Genomic DNA, 13994 nt, shown 5'->3' on the forward strand with positions numbered 1-13994 from the left:
ATGTCCTGTTCTGCTTTTGAGATGTTGGCGATTGCGTTCGACTGCGTCCATGTATCTGGGTTCCTCAGTGCATCATATAGTGTTGTTTCTGTCAAGTGTTCTACGTCATTACGTAAGTACTTGTTCAAAAGGAAGTGTTCTGGGAAACCAATTTCCCTGAATGTGCAACGATTGCTTTCTGAAAGTGACATGCGCTGCAAGTGCATGGGATAAGGGCCGTGTACAGACACAAAATGAACCTTGCCTCGGTTGAAGTTGTCTTGGCGCAGCCGTGACCGCTCCCTGATATGGGGAAAAGTAAATAGAAATCGAGGCCCTTATCACTCACATCTCACTCTTTTTGCCGTGTCCACACATCAGTTTTTAGTTAGCGCCTATCTTCTTTGTGTTGCCCAGTGATCTGCAACTGTCTCTCAGGTCTACCCATTTTCAGCCAGTATGTTGCAGCCCGATATGTGATGGTTATATCTATCAGGTGTATTCGAGGCACCACATACAGCAAATCGCCTGATGTGCCGAGTGCCCCAGATACTCTAAGTAGCAGATACCTCTGCCCCCGCCTAACAGTGATCCTGTTCATGACGAGAGCGAGTCTATCTGCCCATGTACTAACTTCAGAGCTCAATACCGACTCGAAAAGTGCATAGTGGTACATTCTTATGTGTGAGAGTGATAGTCTGTATCGTGTCGAATTAATGAAATTAGTTTGTGAAGTATAATTTCGGCTTTATTTCCGATTAGTCGTATGTTCGTTGAAGCTATGTCGTTCGTCAATATGTGCAGTGGATAATTATGGTATTTTCAGATGAAAGCCGATTTTGCATCATGGGTGACAGACCCACAGCTCGTCAGGTGTGAACCCAATGAAACCCTGAAGGTAACTATGGGAAGCAAGGACATACCAAGGTGTTGGAAGGCTGTTCTTTGTTCAGCCTTCCAACGCCTTGTGCAGGGAACAATGAAAAGTGATCAGTACGAAGTTGTTATTGGGCGACCTCTGATATTCACTGCTTGTGATGCTTTCCCAGATGCGCAGTGGATTTTCCAACAGGATGTGGCTCCAAACCACACATCAGAAAAGGTGAGTTTTGGTTATTTAATCTTGGTAATACAATATCCAAGGTTACTGCTGTTACGCATCGTCCAAATCTATAATGTCATATTTGTGATGACTGAATTGAGTATCAGAGAACTTTCATGGCTGGGAAATTCCCCAGACCTTAATCCAGTTCAAAATTTGCGGCGAATGGTTGGGAAAGGGGTTCAGAAGAAGCGGCCTGCAACAAAACATGAACTGTTGGAGGTGATTCTGAAAATGTGGCACCATGAAATTGACATCAATACCGTAAATAAACTGATTGACTCCATGCCTGACAGATTGAAGGCTGTTGTAAGGACCAGGGGGGTCCAACAAAAAACTAAGATCATTTAAAGCATGACAACTGAATAACACACTTGTGAACACAGTATTTTACACTATGACCGAATGCGACCTATAGTAACATGGTGTCAAGTGCCCATTCACTTTATGTGGCTTATGAAGTAAGTGCATGTCTATGCGTCATATTGTGACCGCTTTAAAGTCCTCACACGCTGTGAAAAGACATTTGACATCAACACGTGCGGTTTGGCTATCACGATCTCGATCAGTACGTTAAAATCGGCCCGTGCTGCAGCGAAACCACATGACTATGTGACTAAAATGGACGAACACGGCACCCCACTTGCTCTTACGAAGATGTCAGAGTCACAAACCTTTCGTCAGCAACACCAGAGCAGCCCGACCACGGTCTAACGGTAAGTCGTTCTAGGCATCACGTTCATTTTAACTCTAAATATCGTCGACACTTTGAAGAGGGGAAGGGGTGGAGTAGCATCGGTAGGTTACCACTCCCTGGTTTATACAGGATGTCCAAGGGGGAAATGGTCAGTATGGAAGGATATAGTTGGAACGATCATTCGCAGCAAGAAAAGTTTAGTAAACAAGGGATCTAAAACGCATACCTTAAGAGCAATGATCATTTCTCCATCTTTGATACTATGAAACAGAGCTCGTCTACAGCAAGTTGTTTGCTTTCCATATTTTGTGAGGCGGTAGTATGAGCCAAAATAAAGAAAACAAATGTCCAGTAGAGATGGGCTCCAAAGTGCATACCTTAAGAGTTACGAGCACTTGTTCATCTTCGCTCCTGTGAAACACAACTCTTCTGCTGAATAAGTGCCCGTAGCTCTTAAGATGTGCATTTTAGAGCCCATGTTTAGTAGACTATTTTTTCTTGTTTTGGTCCACACCATATGTTCCCAAAATATGGAAAGCAAAAAGCTTGCCGTAGAATAGATTTCCCTCACAGCGTCAAAAAAGAAGAAGTGTTCATAGTTCTTAAGGCATGCATTTTAGAGTCCAAGCTTACCAAACTTATGTGCTTCGAACGATCGTTTCTGTCACATCCCACTCCTCCTGGGGCACCTTGTGTAAAGAGCCTTGCACGTGCATCGATGTATCGGTCGACCAACCAACCATGCATCCAACTTCGTGGCTGCCTCCACACTGTCCGATACACGGCGCTCAGAGACCACAGCCGCCTTGCTCCTGTTGGTCGCTGTTTATAAACTCGTATGTTAGGTTCGTTGCGGTTGTGTTGCTCGAGATGCCGTCTGGTTAGACTGTTGTATAACAATTTTTGAATTAATGATCGTATAAGAAGGTGAGAACTATTCGATACAGAATGGGAAAACGAAGGTGAAGTAGATGCTGCTGTGGTAGAAGACATGGAGCAGGAAGTAAACAGAGAAGAAGAGTGCCAGGAAACTGTAGTTGCATGTGTAGAACTAAAAATTTCACTATACGTGTGTGTGTATATATCTTGTAATCTCACTTGTTCCACATCATATCGATAAATAATCGGGAAAATGATCTGTGGAACATGACATAACTAAAACTAAACTAAACTAAAACTGCCGAGGAAGTTATACTGGAAGAAGTTAATGCTAGTATCAAGACTCTTAAAAACAATAAAGCGCCGGTGGAACACAATATTACAGCAGAAGCAATAAAATATGGCGGAGAAATACTAATAAGGGTTTTGCATGAGATTATAATGGAAATACGGCGGAAAGAAAATATGCCGGAACAGTAGAATACGGCTGCACTCTGTCCTATACATAAGAAACATGACAAAGCGGACTGTGAGAATTTTAGAGGAATTACACTGCTATATATAGTATATACAGAATTAGGAAAAATCATGGGCAGCGACTGAGTACACACGTAGAAGAATATCTAGGAGACTTCAGTGTGGTTTAGGGAACTCATAGATCCACTACAGATAAGATTTTTACGATCAGACAGATCCTTGAAAAATGTTATAACATCGATGTCCACCAGCTCTTCATTGATTTCAAACAAACTTATGAAAGTATCAAAAAGGATCATCTCTGGAAGGCAATGCAAGACGCATGACTACCCAACAAATTCATAAGATTGGTTCAAATGACTTTGAGAATAAAGTATGTAAAGTAAAGGTAGAGGACACGTTCTCAAAGGCATTTTAAACTAACCAAGGATTGCGACAGGGTGATATGCTCTCCCATACCGTGTTTAATGTCGCCTTGGAGAGGGTAACGCGAAAGACACAAAGTGGCAACCCTGTTGGAACACTGTTTAATAGAGTGATGCAGAATCTTGCATTTGCAGATGATACTGATTTGCTATCCAGGAGGAAACAGAACCTGAAAGAAAAACTTGAAAAATTAGAAAGATATGGAGCGGAGATGGGGCTGACAATTAATCAGTCAAAGTCAAAATAATGTTAACATCTAAGAGAAGGTATAGTGAAGGAGAAAGAAGGAAGCGCCGGCACGCCAGTCGGGAATGACAGGGAAGAGAAAGCTGTGAGAAGAATTCAGCCAATCGCTCGCTGACTGGACCTCACTCCAGGAAGATAACGCGACAGCAGCGGCCCCCGTGTGAAGAGGACATAAGCGCCGTTACCGACTTGTGATGGCCCAGTTCTATAGCAGCTTCCAGATTAGCTACACCAGTAGCAGCAACAACGCTAGTCCATTCGCTTGTACTCTCTACGTAGCACTGACTTGGGATTGTCTACACTGAAGAAGACTGATTATTTTGTATGTCGCCCTTTGCTTGCGACACATCTGTGTAATTGCCAAAGTTAATTATTGTAATTTTCTTTTTGTAATAAAACTCATTAATACCACTTGTTTCATTGTTTGTCTAGCGAACCCAGTACGCAGGCTTCCTAGACACTATACTAACAATATGAGAGAACAAATATATGCAAGGATTACAACTGATAACAGAAGCTACTTCGTACTGATGAAAGTATTTAAAGCAAGAAGCCTTAGTAGGAATCTGAAGCTGACAGTGTATCGTACAGTAGTGAGGCCTGTGGTGATGTACGGTTAGGGGACTTGGACAATGATGCAACATGATGAGGAGTTGTTGCAGGGATGGGAAAGGCAGATATTTAGGGAAATCTTCGGGCAAGTGAATGGTAGGGGTTTTTGGCGAATCAGAAATAATATGATCAGAGAGTCGTACAGCAAAAGAGTAACAGACTAAATTGGTTGGGACACGTAGAAAGAATGGCGGAGAGCAGCACAATCAAGAAAGTTTTCAAAGGAAAACCAGGTGGACGGCGTATAAGGGGCAGACCAAGGACCAGATGGCTAGACAACGTGGAGGAGGACTTGAAAAGAATGGGAATTAGAAGACGGAGAACCAAGACAGCCAGTAGAGGAGAGTGGGCGGAGATTGTCCGGGAGTAAAGTAAAGTAAAAAGCTTGCCGAAGAAGAGATTTGCTTCACGGTGTCGAATATGAAGCAGTGTTCATAGCTCTTAAGGCATGCATTTTAGAGCCCATGCTCACTACACTTATTTGCTTCGAATGTTCATTTCTGTCAAATCCCATTCCTCCTGGGACACCCTGTGTAAAGAACCCTGCACGTGCACTGATGTACCGGTCGGCTAACCAACCAACCATCCAACTTCGTGCAGCCTCCACACTGCCCAATAAACGGCACTCAGCGACCACAGCGCCGCCCTGTTCCTATTGGTCGCTGTCTATTAGGTTCGTTGTGGTTGTGTTGTTCTAAATGGCTTCTGGTTAGACTGTTCTTTTTGGATTATTGATTCCATAAACAGGTGAGACAAAACTAAGGGTAGGTAAACGACTTATCAAAGTAAGAAATTCATCCACACTTTTTTAGTGAAGGAGACGGACTCCGACGATTTCCGAAATTATTTAAGAATGGACAAGAAGTGCTAGTCGGAGCTGCCAAACCTCGTCGAACCATATTTGACGCAAAAGGTTACTCTCATCAGAGAACCTGCAATGTGTGGGGAGAGGCTCTTAGCTATGTTAAGGTTTCTAGCTACTGTCAGAACTAACGAGTAGCCCTAATTTAGTACAGCTGTATCTTTGCATTTCCTGCGTAAAATTATTTCTGAAATCTGCATACTTGCCAGTTGCCTGAGGAAACATACACGGAAGCGCCAAAGAAATTAGTGTAGGCATGAGTATTCACATACAGAGAAACTGAACAGGCAGAATAAGTCGCTGCTGTCGGCAACGCCTATATAAGACAACAAGTGTCTGGCGCAATTGTTAGAGCAGTCACTGATGCTAAAATGGCGTGTTATCAAGATTTATGTGAGTCTGAACGTGGTGTTGTAGTCGGCGGACGAGCGATGGGACACAGCATCTCCGAAGTAGGGAGGAATTCGGGATTTTCCCGTATGACCATTTCACGAGTGTACTGTGAACATCAGGAATCCCCTAAAACATCAAATATCCGACATCGCTGCGGCCGGAAAAAGATAGGACCAATGGCGACTGAAGAGAAACGTTCAAAGTGACAGTAGTGCAAACCTTCCGCAAATTGCTGCAGATTTCAAAGCTGGACCATCAACAAGTGCCAGCGTGCGAACCGTTTAGCGAAACATCATCGATATGAGCTTTCGGAGCCGAAGGCCACTCGTGTACCCTTGATGACTGCACGACACAAAGCTTTACGCCTCGCTTGGGCCCGTCAACACCGACATTAGAGTGTTTATGATAGAAACATGTTGCCTTGTCAGACGAGTCTCGTTTCAAGTTGTATCGAGCGGATGTACATGTGCGGGTATGGAGACAACCTCATGCATCCATCCTGCATGTCAGCAGGGGACTGTTCAAGCTGGTGGAGGCTCAGTAGCGGTGTGGGGGGTGTGCCGTTGGAGTGCTATGGGACCCCTGAGACATCTAGATTCGACTCTGACAGGTGACACGTACGTAAGCATCCTGTCTGATCAGCTGCATCAATTCATTTCCATTGTGCATTCCGACATCATCATCATCACCATTTAAAACTGATTATGCCTTTCAGCGTTCATTCTGGAGCATAGCCCCCCTTATAAAATTCCTCCATGATCCCCTATTCAGTGCTAACATTGGTGCCTCTTCTGATGTTAAACCTGTTACTTCAAAATCATTCTTAACCGAATCCAGGTACCTTCTCCTAGAACCGCTCAGCCACCGCGGCTGGCTGATGCCAGTTCCCTCCAGCACTACTTAAGACGCTAGTCGAGTTCATGCCATGTCGTGTTGCAGCACTTCTGCGTGCTCGTGGGGCGGTACACGATATTAGGCAGGTGTACCAATTTCTTTGGCTCTTCAGTGTATAATGGTGAAGCGAAACAGAGACACACTGATTTTTTTAAAGGACATCATATTTTGTGCATTATGAGGTGTACTAAAAGCATAGTGAATACGTTGGAAAAATAATTAATATTCGTAAGCTTTTTGTTCCTTAATAAACGAATGAAAGCCGAAAATCAAAGTGAGTGATCGGAAAACGTACTACATGCGATGACATATCACAAGAAAAGGGAGAGTAAAACGGGAATATCTGTATTATAAATCTCAGTGATGGTAATGATGAAGAAAATCTACTCATTAACTCTGCTGGTTGGTTGGTTTGGGGAAGGAGGCCAGACAGCGTGGTCATCGGTCTTATCGGATTAGGGAAGGATGGGGAAGGAAGTCGGCCGTCCCCTTTCAGAGGAACCATCCCGGCATTTGCCTGGAGTGATTTATGGAAATCACGGAAAACCTAAATCGGGATGGCCGGACGAGGGATTGAACCGTCGTCCTTCCGAATGCGAGTCCAGTGTCTAACCACTGCGCCACCTCGCTCGGTAACTCTGCTGGCCTCAAGTGCTTTGATGAGAGGGATAGTACGAGGGCGTGTGGAAAAGTAATGTCTCCGAATTTTTTTTTATGTGAAAACGTTTGAAGTTTTTTTAATAAAACTAACGGTATTAACGTTTACATCTTTATTCTTCATGTCTATTTTTTAAAGCCCTCTGTCGCTAGAGGACTCAGACTATAAGCGTGTATCATGACGGTGTGTAACGAACTATGTTGTTGTGTGAGAAACAGCTTGCAGCATCCTGTAATCGAGTTGCGAATTCGAAGAGTTCCCCCACATATGTAGAACCTTTTCTTTTAGCATGACAGTGCCAGACCACACTCGAGTGCTGCGACACCTGCAACAATCCGATGCCTTGGGTTCACTGTCGTCGATCATCCCCCATACAGCAGCGACTTGCCTCCATCCGATTTTCATCTGTTTCTACAACTCAAAGGACGCCTTCGAGGACTTTACCTGGAGAGTGATGAAGCGTGCAAGCAGAGGTGAGGTTGTGGCTCCATCAACAAAGTCAAATATTCTACAATGACTGTATCAACAAACTGGTCTCTTGTTTGGAGAAATGTGTTCGTCACCAGGATGACTATGCTGAGAAATAAATGCACCGATATGACGAATAAAGATGTAGAATGTTAAAAACGTTTGTTTTATTTAAAAAGCTTTAAGAGGTATCGCACAAGAATTTCTGGGGCATTACTTGTCAGCACGACCTCGCAATTTCCTGGTCAGTATTTCCGATTTCGGAAATTACGTGGCAGAAAAGGGAGATTGACGATTCCCTAAAGTACAAGATTTTATTGAATCCATGGCAAACTGACTAAAATTATAATTTCTAGAATGAGGTGAATGGCATGAAGAGAATATTTCGACTGGGCTGGCTGTCATTATGTACGAGGGCTAGCCACAAAGTACATTACGTTTTAGAACTAAAAATAAATAAAGTATTGGAAATTTTTTTTATTATATATAGATGAAAGCCACACTTAAATTCTACTTTTCTACATAGTTGCCATTTAAATTAAGGCACTTACCGTAGCGATGGACGAGCTTGGGAATTCCTTCGTCGTAAAATTCGGCCGCCTGCGCCTTCAACCACGTGGTTACCTCTTCTTGAAGCTGTGCGTCGTCATCAAAACGCTACATAGCCAACCACTTCTTCATTGCTGGGAATAAGTGGAACGCGCTCGGTGCCAGGTCGGGACTGTACGGCTGATGAGGAAACAACTCCCACTTAAAAGATTCGAGAACTTCACGAGTGGCATTTGCCGTGTGGGCCCGGGCGTTGTCGTGAATCAGCAAGATCTTTGAGCCCAACTTTCCCCTGCGCTTGTTTTGTATTGCTCTTCTGAGGTTGTGTAGAGTTTGGCAATATCTTTGATAGTTTATTGTAGTGCCTCTTTTCAGGAAATCCACAAAAATCACACCTTTTCTGTCCCAAAAGACAGTCGTCATCACCTTCCTTGCCGACATTGTCTGCATGCAATTCTTGGGTTTTTGGGGGTAATTTGTGTGCCCCCACTGCATTGACTACAATTTTGTCTCGCAGTTCACATGCTTAACCCATGTTTCGTCACCAGTAACGATGCGATCGAGTAATGAGTCGCAACGCTTCAAGAAGAGGTAACCACGTGGTTGAAGGCGCAGGCGGCCGAATTTTACGACGAAGGAATTTCCCAGCTCGTCCACCGCTACGATAAGTGCTTTAATTTAAATGGCAACTATGTAGAAAATTAGTATTTAAGTGTGGCTTTCATCTGTATATAATAAAAAAAATTCCCATACTTTATTTATTTTTAATTCCAAAACGTAATGTACTTTGTCGATAGCCCTCGTATATGGTTGAATTATTCTAAAGCTGTTATAGGTACTTATGTGTACTCGGATGGGTTTAAGGCACAAGAGACACAAGCAGCCACTAGGGGGCACCAAGGTGGAGAGAGGCGCCAGAGGTGCTCAAGTGCAAAATTTGTATACACGGTGTGTCATAACTGTTAGCAAAATATGACGCAGGTGAAAGATGCTGGCTCTGAGCACTATGGGACTTAACATCTGAGGTCATCAGTCCCCTAGAACTTAGAACTACTTAAAGCTAACTAACCTAAGGACATCACACACATCCATGCCCGAAGCAGGATTCGAACCTGCGACCGTAGCAGTCGCGCGGTTCCGGACTGAGCGCCTAGAACCGCGAGACCACCGCGGCCGGCATGTCGCTGCACAAGTCGCTGTAATCTCCTGGCGAGGTTCCTCCTGCGTGCGTGGCTTACGTCTTTCACGGTTCCCTACAAGTAAAAGTCCATAGGTGTTAGATCTGGCGGCCGGCCGGAGTGGCCGAGCGGTTCTAGGCGCTACAGTCTGGAACCGCACGACCGCTTCAGTCGCAGGTTCGAATCCTGCCTCGGGCATGGATGTGTGTGATGTCCTTAGGTTAGTTAGGTTTAAGTAGTTCTAAGTTCTAGGGGACTGATGACCTCAGCAGTTAAGTCCCATAGTGCTCAGAGCCATTTGAACCATTTGTTAGATCTGGCGACCGTGGAGGGAACTCAATGGGCCCTCTTCGTCCAATCCGGTGCCCTGGAAAACTGTCATCCAGGAAAGCTCGTACGGCTACATGGTAGTGTGGCGGCGCCCCATCCTGTTGGTAGAAGACCTCTTCATCAACTCCATAAAGCGCACGTACACCTGGCAAAATTGATGTGTGCAACATTTCCAGGTACACTTCACCAGGGACAGTAGCATCAAAGAAAAAGGGTACTACTAAGCCCCTAGATGATAGTCCACAGCACACATGAACCCCTGGTAGATTGACCGCTTTATACACACATTAACCCGCGGATTTGCCCCAGTACACACTGTTATGCCGATTCACGATTCCATTAAGTTTAAATTGTGCCTTGTCACTCCACACTATCTTCGTCACAAACTGTTCGCCATCAGTTACCATTTGAACATTTGCTGATACCATTCGCAAAATTGGATTCGGCGATCAGGATTGTCATCATTAATTGCGCGCAGTAATCGTGAAATGTAAACTTCTCACTTTGCAGCTTTCAGAATTCTTCGTACACTTGTACCGCTAACCCCCACTTCACGTGCACATTGAGTAGCAGACTTCTGTGGAGAATTAACAAACGTTTCCAACATGAGAGCAGACGAAGCAGGACTTGTAGCTGTACGCTGTCTTCCTGATTTTCCTTTGTGAATATCACAAATCGTTCCATGCAATTCAGACTTGTCAGTAATGCGTTTAATTGTTAGGAGGGTTGGGGGCTCAGTTTCAAACTCCCGCTGCCACTGACGTTGCACTTCAATGACATTATCAAACTTGAAAAACCACTTCACAATACATTTTCGTTGCTCGAGTGCCAAGCGTGTCCAGCCATCCTGTTTTCTCAATACCGAGATGAAAGTACTAACATCTGTTGAGCCAAAGACCATACTACAACATACTCATAACTCAAATCGAACGACAGTATCGATATCTTGATAGAACCTGATGAAGAGTGGATACATTTTTCTGACGGACTCTGTAGAACTTGGCAGTTAAACAGTGTTTTAGTTTAACATGTCAATGTAAAATTACATAAAATTTCTTTGTCTATTTGTCCAATTTTTTCCGCTCGAAAGTGAAATAATTTGAAAAATGTCGAATTAAAAATTATTTCATAAACTAAAATCTACAAAAAATTTGTTTTTTTTGTTCTTTTCACTCAGCACATTTTTACTGAAGATAGAACAGTGCAATAGATCTATTTCTTTCTGTTTCGATAATGAGCTTTTAGAGGTCTTTGAAACTGCCTGTAATGGATATTAATTGTTTCTTCTATCAATATTAAGCACTTGAAAAAAGTTAAAAAAATATGTTTATTAACATTTAGCGCTGGAAGAAGACTGATAATTTTTTTCCTGTCACAGAGGAATGTGTATGTAGTATTTATTTTAACAGAAAGAAACATTTCGACGATCATTAAATTTAGATCCGTTTTTACAGATCTTATGAAGAGCCTAATGATCGGTAACAGTCAAGACACTTTGCGCAGTAGTGATTTTTAGATATTCGTTGACTATTGTGCAGCGTACCATTAGCCGTGCATTGTCGTCTGCTTTGATGCTGAGCTGTAATGTCACTGTTTTTGTTTTGTTGCGTTATTTCATTGCTATTTTTTTCGAAAATGAGTGATGATGTGTTGCTGGGGCATTGCAGAGTTACCTCATGTTCCAGTTCAGAAAAGAAAGCCGATAATCAGGAATTCTTGGAAGCTCAGAACGCAAGTTTCTCTTGCCTTCAATGCATGCTTACATTAAAATGGTGGCAGACTTTATTACCCTTCCCTCCGCATCATGTCTCCCTCGTAGGATACCCTATCCGCTTTGCCCATTCCCTGCAACTCCCATTCACAAAATACCAAGTTAAGTTGTTAAGTTTGCGAGTAGCAGCTACAATGGGTCGTTTGACAATTATGGGACTGATGACCATAGCTGTTACGTCCCATAGTGCTCAGAGCCATTTGAACCATTTTTTGCTACTCAGAGGCCAAAATGCCACTGGAAAAAGCTTCAAATATATATACCATGTATGTACTGTCTATCAGTAAAACTGCATTGATAGTAAAACTAGGATTTATATGACGTAATTTTTCGTTTTACTATTGGTTAGGTTCTGGAGACCTTTCCACAGTCAACCAACTAAGGAAACAATGCTTCCCCCAAGTTGTGCAGACGAAATTCAAGCAATCTTTAGAAAGAAAATCGGACTTGGCTCTAATCTGCGACGAAACTACCGACTCTTCAAGCCGCTGTATGTTCGCAGTGTTATTCAAAACTCAGGGTCCTGTATCTGAACAGCAAATATTTTTGATAGAATTTACGTTTGTAGGTACCTCGATCAGCAGAACCTGTTCTCAAGAGATCTTGCATGCTTTTGAAATTAACCATGAGAACGTGAAGTATTTATTAACTGATTCTGCCCCATATATGTTTAACTGTTGTGAACTACTGAAGGGAATTATGGAGAACATTTGATTCACATCACTTTCTGGACTCATAAATTCAGCTTGTTCAATGATATCTTGCAAAAGAATTTGAAAGAGCTTAAAGCCATTGTGTCGAAAACAAAGAACTGTTGTAACGTGTCAAGCAAAATCAAACACTTGCTCGGTTCGTACCTTGACGGAAACTTCCCAGTTATGCGAACTTCATTGTATTGTGAGCCTATGTTGAGTACATGCAGAAGTTGGTTTAAAGCTGCCTGTTACATACATACAAATTTAGATGTCCTCCACTCATTTTTCCAAACAATTGTCACCAAAAAATGTTCCCAAAGTTAACTGGTTGGCAGAAATGGAAGACGCAGATTTCGCAACCTGATAAAATTACAAGCAGCATTTGTTTTTAGAAACTGTAGGTTTATTGCAGACGTTGTTTTGGATTTAGAATGAGCTAATTACCCCTATACTCATTTGGTGTTTCAGAAGTAACAGGGTGGAGGATAGGATGAATGGAATTGCTTCTGGTCATATTGGTGAACTAGTTAGTAAGATTATTGAGGAATTTAGTGACTCCTTAAAAAGTATTCATATTCTAGAGGAACTTTCCTACAACATTTATGCCACCTAGAAGCTCTCTTCCTTCCAAATGTCATGTTGTCCCTTCTTTGTTACTATCCATAATCTATATCCTGTTTGTCTCTCCTGTATTGTGCACCCAAATCTTTCTTGTGTTTTCCCATCTACCTTTGTTACACACACACGCTTCACCCAAGCTTACCCACATGGTCACAGACAACCTCTGTGACACCCTGTAGCAGCATCCGCTGCCGTTATGCTGCACTGCATACTGTTCTAAATTACATGCATCAACTGGATCACAATTATAACACCTTCCAGCAACCAATCACTACATTGAACTTTCAAATTCACCCGTCCCTCCCATACATTACTACCATAACAACTTTACATCTTTCCTTTTTTCCATGTGTGACAATAAGTATGTGCAGTTTAAATATTGCAGCCCCACAAAACCACCTTCTTGCTCCCAGCACAATATTTTCCATTCTTTTCACTCAACAAACTCACACTAATTACTCAGTTATTCTTATAACCATCTACTGCTTGCACTCACCCATTTCCTGTATGATTTCCCATTCTTATAACCATCTACTGCTTGCACTCACCCATTTCCTGTATGATTTCCCATTTTCTATCATAATCCCTTTCCCAATGGATCTCTGCTCCATCTTTATGCACCAACACAGAAAAGTATTCCTTCCCTTGCCTCAAACTCAGTCCCACAGCCTATTCTTTATATTCTGTTTAAACCATGGAATCCTCCCCAGCATCCTAACCATAAATATCGCCTTCTCGGATCCCATCCCTTCTTTGTCAATGATCTTCACCTTTCCAAATTCTGCCAGTCCCTATCCTTCATGAGCCTGGTATTGCAAAAACACCTCTCCATGGTGTAGACATCCCTGGACCACCTCTATTCCCTCCTCAAAATACTTTTACTGTGCAGTCATTACATGCACAATATCCCTGAAATAGTGACCCCTGCACTCTAACAATGGAGGAGCATTCCAGACCCCACCTACCTCCATAAATTGTCCTAGCCACTGACATCCTACTCCTGTCAACACCCATTCTCCTCACAGTAAAATCCCTCATGAAACCCTCACAGTACACAGACCCTGCCTAGCTATCCTCTTCAATTTACTACATCCTCCAAAACTCTCTTCCAACACCCTACAAAACACAGAAGCCAAGCAAACCCAAAACACCATTGT

At 42.8% G+C, this 13994-nt stretch overlaps 1 protein-coding gene across 1 annotated transcript in view; it reads left to right on the forward strand.

Moving 5' to 3' along the window:
• The first annotated feature begins 1040 nt into the window (after positions 1-1040).
• LOC126481277 (protein mono-ADP-ribosyltransferase PARP11-like) overlaps positions 1041-13994 on the forward strand; it is a 60351-nt gene continuing 47397 nt past the window's right edge. Inside the window, exon 1 of the mRNA XM_050104909.1 lies at positions 1041-1081. The gene's annotated coding sequence lies outside the window, so the exon portion shown is untranslated. The remainder of the gene's footprint in view (positions 1082-13994) is intronic.

The sequence above is a fragment of the Schistocerca serialis genome, chromosome 5, assembly GCF_023864345.2.
Source record: "Schistocerca serialis cubense isolate TAMUIC-IGC-003099 chromosome 5, iqSchSeri2.2, whole genome shotgun sequence".
In the NCBI taxonomy this organism is placed as follows: domain Eukaryota; kingdom Metazoa; phylum Arthropoda; class Insecta; order Orthoptera; family Acrididae; genus Schistocerca; species Schistocerca serialis.